Source organism: Pinus tabuliformis, chromosome 8, assembly GCF_031772625.1.
Source record: "Pinus tabuliformis cultivar Carrire ecotype Pingquan chromosome 8, CPIR1, whole genome shotgun sequence".
Taxonomy (NCBI): domain Eukaryota; kingdom Viridiplantae; phylum Streptophyta; class Pinopsida; order Pinales; family Pinaceae; genus Pinus; species Pinus tabuliformis.
The window spans coordinates 1,516,050,465-1,516,066,647 of NC_142294.1; positions in this window are offsets into that span (position 1 = coordinate 1,516,050,465).

Below are 16,183 nucleotides of genomic sequence, written 5' to 3' on the forward strand. Positions count from 1 at the left end.
AAGAAGCCAAGTACACATCCCCACCTTCATCTGAGGTGGTTTTCACTTATGCAGAAGGAGAATCAAAAGATCATTTTACTTTATCAAGAGTTTTCAATCTACAATCATTTTTTTAGTGTCCATATTTTCTGCATTTCTAGCATACCTTTACATATTTTCTTGGATATTTATATCTTCCTTTATATTCAGATCTCCCACTTGAGGAATTATATTTTTTTCTAATCTAGGACCATCCTCTTATAGACAAGGCATCTCCATTGTGGATTTCCATATTTTTCCATTTCATCTCCTCCAACAATAAGGATGAGATTGTTTCATCAAACTTCAAGGAGTTGTATTTCTACCTATTGCAACAACCAAAATATCTCACGAGTCTAGTAGATAACACAATAAATTGATGCACTTATCCTCATCTGAAGTTTTAATATTAATAGATAATAATTGACTTACCATAACATTGAAGGTGTTTAGATGCTCTGTCACCGATTCTCTATCTTTCATCCTCAAGTTATACAATTTTTTTTGCAGGAACATTTTTTTCGTTGGAGACTTATATTAACACAAGGTGCCTAACTTGTCCCACAAATCCTTTGTTGTAGCTTCCCCTGATACATTCAATACTACTGAATCTGAGAGACACAATCATATTGTGCTCTTTGCCTTCTGATCTAACTTTTCCTAGTCTTTTGCTGACATTCTTGTTAGTGTCATACCTCGGTCTACAATGATCCACTAGTCTCTATCCACCAAAAGATACCCCATATTGAGCTTCCAAAACTCAAAAATTTGTCCATTGAATTTCTCAATATCTATCTTTCCATTGTTCATCATCTTCTTTTACTACAAGAATTGATCCCATAGATCTCCCACTGTAACAGGGTCTACCACAAGCCCGAGTAAAATCCCTCAGTAGCAAAGGCGTCCCATTGAAGCCGAAACAACTATGATACCACTTGTTGGAATCACAATTTCCATTAGACCAAAACTTGAAAGCGTTACTCTCCGCTACAATCACCATAGTTAGGATCCAGGAGAGGTGGTTAGTCCATGTCATGAAACACACATGGAGCATTGAAACTAATGTTCAACAATGTCCCCCCCAGTGTGACCCAGGTGAGTTTCAAACTTAAGACCTATCGCTCTGATATGAAATGTAGGTTTTAACCCTGTAAAAAAATCACCTGCAAACAAATTCTTAAAACAGAAAAACATACAATGACGAGCACATAAAATAAATATACATAGATATTTTCCCCTGGATCCCGAAACCGAGAATAACATATTTATTTTTCATTGTATTCCTTTAAATGTTACACTACATATATATACATGTCGAAGAATTCATAAACTGCAATACGCTAACCTTAAATTAGAACACAACCATAGTTCCCTTGAACGGATCTACAAATACCATGGGAAAAAACCACAGTGCCCAAAAAACCATGCATGAAAACCATGCGTAAAACCACGGGTAGGTCCTCCCACCATCTTTGTGTCCGCCCACATCCTTGGGTCCACCTAACTATTATTAGGTCTGCATCATATATATGTATATATATTATTTGGTGTGCTACCTCGGACCCCATGACGTGTGGAAAGAATATAACACACACCCAACAAAGAACGCAAGACAACGTAGCAAGGAGAGAATCTTGGCATTTCCACATCATCAAGAAGTCCCATGTCGTCATTTCCGAGTCATGGCTTGTACACGTTTCATCACAATGCCATATGTGCCAATGGGTTTGGCCACATGACGTGGAATGTAATTATATATTTTCAAGAAAATGAAAAAGTGTGAAAGTCCAATAGTCACAAGTAGAGTATGAAAATTCACATGTGGACCAAAGAGTCTTATCGAAGTTCAAAGGTCACTTAGGAGTCCAAGAGTCATAGGGGATATGAAAGGTCATTCGTCTTGGTACAAAAGAAACCACATAACTCAATCAAAGGGATTTTGGAGTCTTAGACTTTTGAGAGCTAGCCTTGGCTTCTCTAGCTTGGCATAGGAGAGAGGATCATTCCTTAGAGAAGAAAGAAGTGACTTAATGCTCCACTATTGGAGTTAGTGTATCACCATTGTAACTGTGTACTTGGATCTTCCAGTTAATAATCATAAGCTCAATGAGCCAACACAATTTCATTCATGTATCATGAATATTGTAATATTATTATTTATATGTTTGCGGTATATGTTATGTTCATATGTAGTAAGAAAATTGAACTACCTCATTGGATTTGGTGCTTATCTTGTTAAATGTATGTTGTATTTTCTTTAATGATCATCATGTCTATGTGAACTACTTAGCTAGATCAATAAAAAATACTTTCCTTCTCTCATGTGCCTCTTTTTGGATAACACTATTAGTTTCCTTCTAGAGACCCACTCTTGTCTCCCCTCTTGTGAAGGCCTCCCTTTACACATTGCAATTGGTGTTTCACAGTGTCAACTTGCTTGCTGATTTCAAAGGTTATGTGCATACTCTCTTATGTTATTCATTTAATCCAAGGAAAATATTAAGTTATGGTGGCGAGGTCGATAGTTTGGACATGAATCCTACTCCTAACGGTGTGAGGTCTAATTGGGACTTCACGTCAAGGAGACCGCTTTGTATGTTGGCAGTATCCAACATCGCCAACACATTGTTAGAACAAAATTAATAAATTTAATCTCACTAAGTATCACATGGTTAATTATTGATATCCTTTATTTTTTACATATAGGATTCTTACATATTTGTAAAAGTATACATATAAGGTTTCCATTACTAAGGTGTTAAAAAATTTATGTGAGTTGTAACTAATCCTTGTGAATAACAACAATAATAAGAGGTTTCTAAGTTGATCACATTTCTTGGAAGAACCTGGTTAACCTTAATCACCATGAGTGAAAATTGCATAGCTTCAATAAACTTGTGGTAAAGTTGGTCAAGCTTGTGACTCAAGGATCCCTAAAAAAATTCATGATACATTAGATGATTATTATTTGATCTCTTTCATGATTTTGATATGAGATTTTACATATTTAATACACATATAAAGTATACATTATTAAAGGAATTAGAATTTTTTCCCAAGTTATAACAAATCCTCATGAATATTAGAAATAATCAAAGGCTTCTATGTTGATCACATTTATTTGAAGGATTTTGTTAAATTTAATCACCTTGAATGCTAGTTTCATTGAGGCATGTAATGATAAGATTCAACTCAATGGCTTGGAGAATTTGGAGTGAAGGAATAATTGTTGGGTGGATGTTAATATATTGGGGATGCTATGTGGATGATGAGTACAAATATAAACAAGGACCTATGTCATTTGAAATCATGGCTTATCACAGTGTAAGTGTGCTCTTGATAACATTATATGTTGAGTAGTGTTTATTCAAACTAGAGTTATAATAAGCCACAAATCAAGAGTCCCTGTAACATTTTGAGTAGACATCATATCCATTTAAAAGTTGTAGAAGTGTTGGTTTTGTAGTTTCCAACAACCCCCCACCCTCCCAAATTAAAATTTGTGTGGATCCCCTATTTAGCTAACTTCCTATCTATTTAAGACCTCCAGTGAGGGAACCTCCGTGAATAATACCTTCTTTTTAGGCCCCTAAGCCTTAAACTACTCTATCATAGGTGTTTTCCCCTTGATTATACCATTTTGTACCATAGATAAGAAATTAGTAACTTTTTTGTCCATTGAAAAGCTCATCTTTTTCATTTTGCTGAAGTCAACCATCATTCTAAGGACACCAAGATGAAGACACAGAAGCAACCAATGAAGCCCTCACTTTTGTGAGCTATATATTATAATTGCACAAAGTAGCATTGGATCTATTTTAATTTCTCCACAAAAGAGTTTTGTGCATTTTGAAAATCATTACTGAATTTAATGGCTTGTGTTCTTAATACATGAAGGTCAATATGGGTCTTCTAGGCTTGATCCATCTTCATGTTGATATCTTTTTGATGAATTTCTTCCAAGGCATTCAACTCATTGATGTGAGACTCCTTTAGTCATGCTACCTTTTGTTCTTGTTGGGCTCTCAAAGAATATGAAAATTCTATATGTTGTTTGATTTCCATTTGTTGCCTCTAGTTTTTCAACTATTATTGCAACAAATTCACCATTTGACTCAATTTATCCATGTCTACGGATAATATTTAGGTAGTAGCTTTATTTTTTGTAGCCAAATTTCGTAGTACTGAAGTTGTGTCTATTGTGGCCTTTCGGTTACTCTTCCTAGTTATAATATGTTCACAATGCTGAACTTGCCAACATGTCAAGGGGATCTCCTCGGTAAGAAGTTCGAATTAGACCTTAGATTGTTTGTTGTAGGATTCCCAGCAGTGGGTCATAAGGTAATGCCTTGACCGCGATGTCGCACAAAGGCTAGTAAGATAACTCTATCAATAACAAGGGTGTGGCCACTACATTGAGTCAAGGAAGGTGAATGAAAGGTTCTAACACATAGGGGGTGAGATGAGTGTGCCCCTTGGCAACCTATAGTAGTACTCAGTTGGGAAGGGAACACACAAGTGAAAATGCATCACAAGCTAGAAAGTAGGTCAGCTGGAAACCCAAAGTGATGGTTAAACCAATAGCACATCTGCAACAAGATTCATATAATTGCATACGAAACAGTTCATACAAAAATATGTAAGTTAAACATCATACATTGCTAAGAAAACCAGAACAATCCAACTATAATAACAACATATGCATGAAAATTTGTTGGCTCTTATTATATAAATAAGTGTAAGCCCCAACAGTGGAATGTTACAGCCACATCCGCCTGCTCCTCCAAAGAGATGAACTAGCTTCGTGTAGTAGAGAAGCCAAGGTGCATTACAATACTATCCAAACTTTCTCCAAGATAGACTTATCAGAAGCTTAGCTGACCAAAAGCCTATGCAATGAGTTATGAGGGAATATTTATAGCAAAGGGTGGGGTGGCCCTTGACATTTCCCTTTGTGACTTTTCAACTACCCTCATGACTCTTCACCTACTCTATGACTCTTACATCCACTATTGACACTTGACTTACACTTGACATGACTCAACATTATAATTCACATGTACCCATGTGAACACAGTGGCTTGAGAAAGCCAAACTATACATCACTCTGACTTAGACAACTATAGAAGTCCAACTGCTCAATATCCTCATGCTGATCAATAATAACATATTGATGCCAAGCTCCGTAGTCCCTGATAGTGTCCATGTGTTCTGCAGTGACATCCATCTGAAACCTGACCTTTGCCTCCAAAGCATCCCGATACACTACTCTGGCTCCTCTGTCCAACTTGTCTAAAAGCATGTGCATCATTTTCTTTAATGTGGCTAGACCAACAATATACTTCTGCATGATGTCTGCACTGATAGGCAAGTTTGGGCTGGTGGCGATGCGCATCAACTCGTCGAAGTATGAGTCAAGCTCTAGTCAGACATGCTTCTTTGTCCTCACCTGAGTGAGAGTCTCGATTGATGGGATCACATGCACATGCACCACAACATCCATAATCTTGAATACTTGTGCATGAGAGGCCTATATGCTAGTGATGAACTGTGGGAGCTCTTCATAATTCTGGATCTGACTCTGGACATGTGCCTTCAACTTGGCCACATTGACCCTCATCATCTTAGGCAAGTGAAGTGGGGCTCCCTTGTACTTCACCGTCAATGTTTGCATGCCATCAACAACAACATGCACATTCATCAAAATGTGTGCTCTTCTAACACATCACTACTGCCATCCATTGAGATGGACGACTGCCTTGTGCACGGTACCAAACTTGGAGTACAATGCTCGCATAACTATGTGAAGGGACAATACTTCATCTAGTATTTCCTTCTTCAGTTCAGCTCGGGCAGACATTGTCACCAAGTCTCCTCCTTTCTTGGTGGCTTATAGTTCCTTTGCCATTCACTCATTCTCAACTATTAGGAAGTGAACACTTGAGCTAGTGGCTTTGGCATACACTCTGGTTGCATCAGCCAAGGCAGCTGGACGTTTGCACACATTAGTCACGATCACTTGTTCTCCAACTTGCGCAGGGGATGTTTGATTCTCCAAAGTAGACACTCTGCGAGACTGCACAACTCTATGTTGTGATTCATCAAACGCAATGTTGTGCATCTCTTCTTCCGGTTGATCATGAAGGATCTCGGTGCCTCCGTGGTCATTCGAGACTTGCTCCTCTTTCAAATGCATTGAAGTAGGTGAGTCAGCCTCTTTGTGGTGAGGCATGAGGTTGGTATCCTCTTCCAACTCTTGCTACTCCATGTTCGCATCCAACTGTTGAAGTGCATGTTCTATCTCATGAGAAAAGTCTTGACCCTATGATGGTTCACCCTGTTCGCCTAATTCTAGCTGTAGAATTTCTCTACAAATCAGCTAGCTCCGATACCATGTAGAAATTCCCAGTGTAGATCACCTGGTAATGCAATGTACTAAAGCAAAACACTTGATCTACTTCTACAAACAATTTATAGGAAGCTTAATCAAACATGAGAAACATCAATAAGAACACATATAACTGATATGAAGGAATCAATCACACATAACACAGAAGATATAATATGGGGAAAGCCTTAGCCTAAAACCCCACTCTTTGTGTTATCATACATAGGATTTATACAAAGCCTTAGCTCTCACATAGCTAGCCAGCTCTTAGTACAATCCTCATAGATGAAAGTGGAAATACATCAGGATTACAAAAAGCCTTAGCTCTCACAGCTAGCCAGCTCTCAGTGCAATCCTCGTGGATGCTCACAAGGAATCAAGACTTCTCCTAAGCCTTCTCCTCTACCCTCCAAGCCTCCTATTTCCTTGAGCAATTTTTCCTGGGTGATCCTCCTGTTACCAAGTGTAATACTAATCTCTCACACTGATCTCACACCTTGTAAAACTCCACAATCCTCAAGGAACCTTGATCCTTTTGCTTGGATGATTTGCCTTTATAGGAAAAATCCATCCAACTGGTAGTACATTGTCCCTCCTCTGATCTCAACTGGGTCTTTCTCTGAACTAACATGCATGAGTCATTTATGAGAGAATATTCAGTTATCTAAAGTGCAATAGTTACATGCATGCAAGCATTAACTAACTGAACTCACATTAATTTAAACAAATTGTTTAAATCAATCTAACTGGACTTGACTCAGTTAACTGAGCCAACTAATTACTACTCAAATTAGAACTCATCCTTATCTCTTTAACTGATGGATAAATTCCTCAATTAATAGATAAACTATTGCATGTCCTCACATAGACTTCAAGTTTGTTTTTCCTTCACTAATTAACTTAAGATGAATTAATTAATTAATTACAAACTGCTGTTAATATCAAATTCGAATTTTACTTCCTATTTTAGTCTAGGGACTGACTAAAAATAGGAATCCATCTTGAACTGCTAAAAATAGAATGTTATTTTTAGCACTTCCATTTTTCATTCCCTCTTGCCCAATCTAGCGCTGGTACTCAAACTGCTATTTATAGTAGTGCTAGTTTTAGCACTTCTATTTTTAACATTTCTTGTTTCCATTTTCAACACTCTCTCTCAATAAGAAAGGCTTCCTCTTGAACTTGATCCTATACCTTCGGAATGTTCTACATGCAACACTTCTACCAAGTGTGGTTGCTCCAGCAACTCTCGAAACAAAAGAAACTCCCAACTGACCTCTCTGTTAGGCTAGAAACATACTCTGATGCTGAAGCTATACCTATTGTTGACAAGTTCTCCCTCTCTGACCTCTGTGCTACTGCAACATCTCCATGCATCTCACACTGTTGCACACCTCTATGTGCCATCCTGCACTAGTGCAACACACTTGTGCCTCTCGCATTGCTACAGCCTGCTAGCTCTGCACTGTCTTGGGATTCCTGCACTGTAGCTCTCTCTGCCGCTCCATCCACATCTGTCTCTACCCAATCAATTAGTCCTGCTACTCCTCATTGGGGGTCCTGTAGCAAAGTCAAATCAAAGAGGTTGGGTACTTCAAGGATCCTGCCCCTCCTCCTTGGAACGATCACTCCACATCGCCCCACCTCCTACTTGGAGGTATGGCTGGATGTGATCCCTCTACCCACCTGGCTCAAAGTTTCCCCCTATTAGAGGTCTCTGCATGAGCAAATGTCTCTACTCAATCTCCACTCAGCTTCCCCTGTTGTGGCTGCTCCACAATCTCCTGATGTTGCTTCTCCAATCGTGGCTCCTCCACAATTGTCTGAGACTTCTTCTGGCGCTACATGTTGAGAGGTAATTTACTCTCCCTCTGAACCACCAAGTATCTAACTTTTGCCTTGCTCCTCAAGGATTTGCATGCATCTTGTACTTCAAGTGCATACAGGTTCTTGGATAGCACACCAATCCGTTTGATATCCCCCCCCCCGTCACGAAATTTTCTAGAAAAAGAGCTGATTTTAAATCAGCGATATCTCCCTCATCCGAACTCCAATTCAGCCGATTTTTTTTGAATTTGCGTATTTTTCCACAAGGAATTCAAATCTTCTATTTTTTTTCTGAAAATTTTGTATAGAAATTTTCAAATCTTATCTTCACACACTCAGCCCAAAACTCAAAACTTTGAAATCTCCTCTCAGTATACTATTCTCTCCTTTGATCACCTTTGCTCTGATACCGGGTAGAATTTTTCTACAAATCCGCTAGCTCTGATACCATGTAGAAATTCCCACTGTAGATCACCTGGTAATGCAATGTACTAAAGCAAAACACTTGATCTACCTCTACAAATAATTTAGCGGAAGCTTAATCGAACATAGGCAACATCAATAAGAACACATATAACTGATATGAAGGAATCAATCACACATAACACAGAAGATATAACCTGGGGAAAGCCTCAGCCTAAAACCCCACTCTCTGTATTATTATACATAGGATTTATACAAAGCCTTAGTTCTCACACAACTAGCCAACTCTTAGTACAATCCTCACAGATGAAGGTGGAAATAAATCATGATTACACAAAGCCTTAGCTCTCAGAGCTAGCCAGCTCTCAGTGAAATCCTCCTAGATGCTCACAGGAAATCAAGACTTCTCCTCTACCCTCCAGGCTTCCTATTCCCTTGCACAGTTTTTCCTGGGTGATCTTCCTGTTACCAAGCGTAGCACTGATCTCTCACACTGATCTCACACCCTGTAAAACTGCACAATCCTCAAGGAACCTTGATCCTTCTGCTTGGACTATTTTCCTTTATAGGAAAATCCAATTGATAGTACACTGTCCCTCCTATGATCTCAACTGGGTCTTTCTCTGAACTAACATGCATGAGTTATTTATGAGAGAATATTCAGTTATCTGAAGTGCAGCAGTTACATGCATGCAAGCATTAACTAACTGAACTCACATTAATTTAAACAAATTGTTTAAATCAATCTAACTAGACTTGACTTAGTTAACCGAGCCAACTAATTACTACTCAAATTAGAACTCCTCCTTATCTCTTTAACTGATGGATAAATTCCTCAATTAATAGATAAAATGTTTCATGTCCTCACATAGACTTCAAGTTTATTTTTCCTTAACTAATTAACTCAATATGAATTAATTAATTAATTTACAAACTACTGTTAATATCAAATTCGAATTTTACTTCCTGTTTTAGTCTAGGGACTGACTAAAAATAGGAATCCATCTCGAATTTATAAAATAAGAATGTTATTTTTAGCACTCCCATTTTTCATTTCCCGTTGCCCAATCCGACACTGGTACTCAAACTGCTATTTATAGCAGTGGTATTTTTAGCACTTCTATTTTTAGCATTTCTTGTTGCCATTTTCAACACTAGCTATTCAGATGAATCAACTACTTGTATGGGTGACGCCTCATTTGTTTGCACATGTTGTGCCCCCTACTGTATCTGCTGTTGCTGCGGTTCCATATCCTATTTGCGCAACTCTTGTTCCTTTCAGAGTTGCTCCCTCAACTCATACAAATCCTTCTCTTCTTCTTCTATTCTCTTCTTGTCCTTCTGCCTTCACGTGATTCTCTTGTCGTGTTGCTGCCCCTTTTCCTCTATATCCATAGCTACTTTCTCTACAAGTGGATTTGCTCGAAACTTGCAGCTTTGCTCCTCCTCCATGCGATCGACAATCTTCCTCTTTCGTTTGTTGCACATTGGTATGCTTGGCTCTGATGCCACTGCTGCTATAGCTGCTACTTATAGTGCTATCTGTGATGCTGCTTCACGCTGCTTTTCTAACCACTCCACACCGAATCTGACCAGATCATTGGGTCTGGAGAAACTATAGAAATATTTCCATAGGTCCTCCTCAGCCCAATGAAATTCCTCATAGATCCAGTTGAACTGAACTCTCGTGCAGTGATCCTTCACAATGCAATGTGGGTCATACAAATTGTAGCTTCGGAGGTCGAATGGGTACTTCTTCATCAATCCTGCTTCGACATCCACTTGCTTGATACTCCAAATCTCATATAACCCAATCCGCAATAGAAGAGTGGGCCAAGGTGCCTTCTTCTTCCGTTGCAGTCTAGCTGTCAATCCTGCTGAGATGTGATAGGATACTTCCTACATGACAAGTACATCAAAGGCAAACTTTGGTAGAACATGCAGAGGTTCTTTGCATTGAACATTCGAATGAAAGTGTTGGATGGTGAGGCATACCAATCTGCAATGCCTATCAATGCCTCCATTTCTTCCTTTGACATGCAGGGTGGATCTTGTTCGAATATCATCTTGTACACAGGGGTGACGAAATGATCAAACAACCATGTGATTACTCCTTTGAAGTTGCATTCAGACAACAACTTGAAATATGTGTTCACAGCAGTCTCCACCAGTGACCATGCCCACTCTAAGCCCAGGAACTCCTGTTGGGTGCAGACTGCATCCAAGATGTAGGTGGAATTGTAAATATCTGCATGCATACCTCCGGGTGACTGTCGAGCATTCCTTACTTGCTCCTTCAGTTGATGAGCCACTATGCCGGACCAGTTGCATGGTTTTCCTTCTCTGGCCAATTGGTCCAGTGCAACTACGCAACTTTGTGGGAAGGTTTTCGTGCTTGATTGGCCATACAATTGACAAGAAAATATGATCAAGTATTGGTATGCCTTCCTCAGTATCCCTGTCTTGTAGACCTGGTTGGGTGTCAACCTGAATCGACCTGGCTCCTTTACCCAATTCTTCATAATGTCTCTAGAGTTAGCGCTGCTATTAGGTAAGCTGAATGGAGTCTCCATGATAGTTGCGGGCTTTGACATCTGATACACATCATCATAATCTCATTCCCAGAAGGTTGCAAGCTTTGTTCCACTGACATTGCTCAAGGTCATCATCTCAGGATCAACATGAGAGAAGATCTAGTGTATCATGCCCACACATGGGAACACGGGATATCTGCATGCAATCCGGTACAAGCCAAACTTGTGAATTTTCATGTACAACTGACAGTTTTCAAGGTGTTCCCTAAAAGTATCTACAGATGTTTCATTGACCTCTTGCCAATTCATTTTCATGTCCTTGTCTAGATAGAATGTTTTATCTCCATAGATCGACAAACTAGAGGACACTTGATCAACTACTACTCCAGCTGCATTTCCATCAGTGTCCTGGAGACAAGCAACATGCATGGCAATAAATCTATGAGTGAAAACAAAGCAACTTCGGGGAATGACACAACACATACCTGGGATATTGATGGGCAAGATTGCACAATTTCTTCTAGGAGGCTAGGTGACTAACTGCCAGAACTACGCAAAAGGCAGTTTGGGCTATCTGGGAAGCAGGAATGGTTGTTGGATCTACGCAATGCACAATCCATACTAGATATTGGTTGCTGGGATTGTTCAATGCGCAATTCCAGCGGCGAAGGACTTTGGGCCCAGGGGTTGCATTGCACAATTTCCTGGGCCAGCAATCACTGTCCTCTAGAAATGCGCAAACAGTCTTGGAGGCCAGTGCTGGGTAGAGATGCACATTTCTAGAGAGGAAGGCAAAGCCTTCCTTCCCTAGATTGTGAAATGTAGCCTTAGTGAAGGCAGAGTCCGGGCCAATGTTGGCTCGACTCGCCGATGGGCAACTCAAATCAAATAAGATAGTGAATGTGTGGTGACACTAAGTGAAAGTAGAATTGATTTAGCAAATAGATCAACATGCATGTGGGTGAAACGATTTGTCGGTTCAGAAAATGTTCATGCAAAATAGTTCCATGCATGCAACAAAAATGGGATAGCAACGAAAACTGAAACAAAGCTAGGAAAATCTAGTATACATGTAAACGATAGCAAGAATTCAAAGAAATCAAGCAAATAACACTCACACAAGCGAATACCGAAAAGTGACAGAAATGCTGAAAAAGACAAGTTGAGGCCACTTACCCGCGAATAGCTGAGCTGGATTTGTCGAAGAGTCCTGGATGTGCTATGAGATGTCAGAGCTCCAAGATAGATGTGAAAGAATGAGCTTTGATTCATCGAATAAATAAGTTTGGGCTCATGAAGTGCATGCCACAAATATAGGAAAAAGCGACACTTAGACGGAAGTTTCTAAAACAACTTTGCATGTAACCCCTGGCTGCTAAAAATAGCTCCCTAAATCATGGGACTCCTTTTGCATGTTTCATTTTTCTATTCTAGGAATAAAAAGTCATGCATGCATGCAAGTTAAGTTTCCTTGGTCCCGGGTGGAACTGGTCAACCAGATTGCTCATGCATGCAGTTACTCAACTACTTAAGAAAAATGTACCTTTCTAGCTGGGAGTTGGGATGACTGCCCAGGAGGTTTGTGCAATTTCTAGGTAGAGCAGCTGACTGCTGCCTAGATTTGTACAAATTCTGGGCTGAGCAGCCCTGCTGGGGAAATTTGTGCAATTTCTACTCGGAGTGTTGACTAGCAGAATTGCGCAGTTTTGGATCCCAGGAGGCTGTCAGAAAAAATTGTTCAATTTCTGAAAGGAAGGCTAGTTGCCCTCCGTAAATGCACAATTTTCTTGGGGAAGCTGCTCAGCCTGTAGCTGGACCAAGTCCAAGTGAACAACCTGTGAGGGGAATGCATCAAGTTGTGCTCGACAGGCTGCCTTTATGCATCACAAACACTCAAGCTTCTGTACTTGATGAAACAAGGCAACGTGTTGTGAAAGGTTGGTAGGGAGGCTCCAAAATGGGCTAAGGCAAACTTTTGGAGGGTGGTTGTAACCACTACAACATAATCCAAATTATCCTCTTGTCATGGGCTTTCCTAAATGATTGCTTCCTCCCTAGTGGTTCCAATATTTCTTCTCTTTGAGACATTAAAGATAATAAATTTCCTAGATTTGTTTTAGTAATAGTCACCCAACTCAACCAATTCATCATTGAGGTCCTAGGGATGATATGGAGGAGGTGTCACACTTATTTATTTAGCGATCAGTGAGACACAGGAAATCAAACTCTGTAGGATAATGGGCCCTTGTATCAGAGTCACTATGGTAGTATTTAGCTCTTGAAATTGCTGTTGTTGGGAGGTTTTAAGGAAATTTGTGGCAATTTCCCCTTGTTGATATCTCTCTCTAGTACATTTATCTCTACTTGTGGTTCATCATCATCAATGGTTATTTGTTTAATACTTTGGGCTTTGACTTGGGCCAACCTTTATTACCCTAATCTCATCTCAACCTCAATTATTTTATTTTTAAGCACTTTAGATTTAAGCATTTCCTCTTCATTTTTAGCCTTTCAAAGCACCTCTATCTCAGAAGAGTGTTTCTCAATTTATTTTTCTCTTTCCTTTGCTTCTACGAACTAGATACGTGGCAAATCCAATTATTTTCTCTATTGCATATTCAACTTCAACTCTTTGTATGTGAGCACATCCTGGAACACTAAGTTGTTAGGGTTGGACTCCCAAGGCCAAATGTTTACAATTGTGACAAATTTGGGGTTGGTTGCAAAGAAATTTTATAAAAATTGCATATTTAGTTTGATCTCACATGGTTTGAGATGGTACATTTCATTGAAAACATCAACCTTGAGAGAGGCTACAACTTTCCATTTACTATTGACAATGGCCTCATGTTGTAGGTCAAGTTGTGCCACAACCCACGTGGTGATGTCGTTATATTGCATTACAGGTAACCTTGTGGTATTCCGATGTATCTTGTACTTCCTCATATTACACATCTCTGTGAAGTCCTCATCCTGTGTATCAAACTGGGAATTGGCACAACTGCAACATATTTCACCCTAATCAATATGTATATTGCTTCCATCAAAATATTCAGCATCCCCATTGAAAAATTCATTCACATGATGATATAATACTATGAGTTCTACAATATTATGCTTCTTCCCCTTGCCCTTGCACGTTTTGGACATTCTTTCACCTTAGTATCTTTGGTTCCTACATGTAATAACCACCATGAGATTCAAAATACATAGTTCATTAAAAAAAATGAATTCTAATATAATTTCTTACATGGAGCGGAATTGAGCTTGGTACTAGTGAGCCTTTGAGTGGTGGGTGCAAGCCTTTATTTCAGGAGAGAATATAGAGCTAATGAATAATGTGATTATGCAACACTAAAAGAGTGAAGGGTAAGGCTAGGATGAATACTTCATAGAAATCCTCAACGATGTAAAAACTAAGCGCATACTTTATTGCCGCCATGGGGGTGTTAATGAAAAGCATTGGGGAAATTTAGTCAAGTTACGAATGTACTACAGGTTAGCCATTAACTCCACCTAGCAAAGATATTGTATGAAAGTATTCCTTAATGTCAGGTGCATGCTAGGATCGGTTAGGAAGAATCAACGGATCCAAACATTAATGCTCTAATGCCACACCAAGAGTTATTACAACTAAGGGTGATATATTGAATTAGATAAAGCTGAAATGTATCAAGGAAAATATAGTATGCGCTCTTCATGAAATAGTTTAAAGAAAAGGATTCAAGGGGAATAATCCATTATTAGACAAAGAAGAGGAATGTCTCTGACAAAGCTTAAACATGATAATGGGATTCTGAAATTTGAAATATTCCCCCTATATTTTCGACATCTGGGGATTAGGAAGAGTTAATGTGTATCAAAAAATTTCACATCCCTTCCTTTTGACTTTCAATTTCCAATACTAGAGGTATATATGGAAGCGGGATTATTACCTCGATATGCTATCGGCATTGGGGAATTAGAAAAAGTATTAGATTGATTATTACCATGACCTTTTTATCTATGATTACTGACCTATGATACATAGTACTATGGGAAAATAGGGACAAAACATCTGATATGTCATCGGCATTAGGAAAATGGAGAGGATTGTATTTTCAATGGATACAAAAGTTATTGATTTTTAATCTACGATACAAAATGGTATAAGAAAGGGGAAAACATATTTAATAGAGTATTTTTAAGGCTTAGGGGCCTAAAAATAAGGTATACTTCATCGAGGTTCCCTCGTTGGAGTTCTTAGATTGTTAGGAAGTTAGCTATGGAGGGGTCCCATAAAAATTTTAATTTGGGAGGGCAGAGGGTTCTTGGGAACTATATAACCAACACTTCTACCACTATGAAATGGAGATGATGTATACTTAAAGGCTGAGGGGGACTATTGATTTATGGCTTATTGTGATTTTAGTTTGAATAAGCACTCCTCAACATATAGTGATATCAAGAGCACACTTACAATGTGATAAGCCATGATTTCGAATGCCATAGGTCCTTGTTTCTCTTTGTACTTATCATCCACACAACATCCCTAATATATCAACACCCACCCAACAACTATTCCTTCACTCCAAATTCTCCAATACATTGATTTGAATATTATCATTATGTGCATCAATGTAACTATCATTCAAGGTGATTAAAGTTGATGAAGTCCTACAAAAAAATGTGATCAACATATAAGATTTTGATTATTTCTAATATTCATGAGGATTTGTTACAACTTGGCAACTTTCTAACTCCTTTAATAATGGATAATTATATGTGTTATATTAATGTGTAAGAATCTCATATCTAAATCATGAAAGAGATAAAATAATAATCATGTAATGTATCATGTATTTTTGTAGTGATCATTGAGTCACAAGCTTGACCAACTTTACCACAAGTTTAATGGAGCTATGCTATTTTCACTCTTGGTGATTGAAGTAGGCCGAGTTATTCCAAGAATTGTTATCAAATAAGAAACCTCTTCTTATTTTTGTTATTCAAA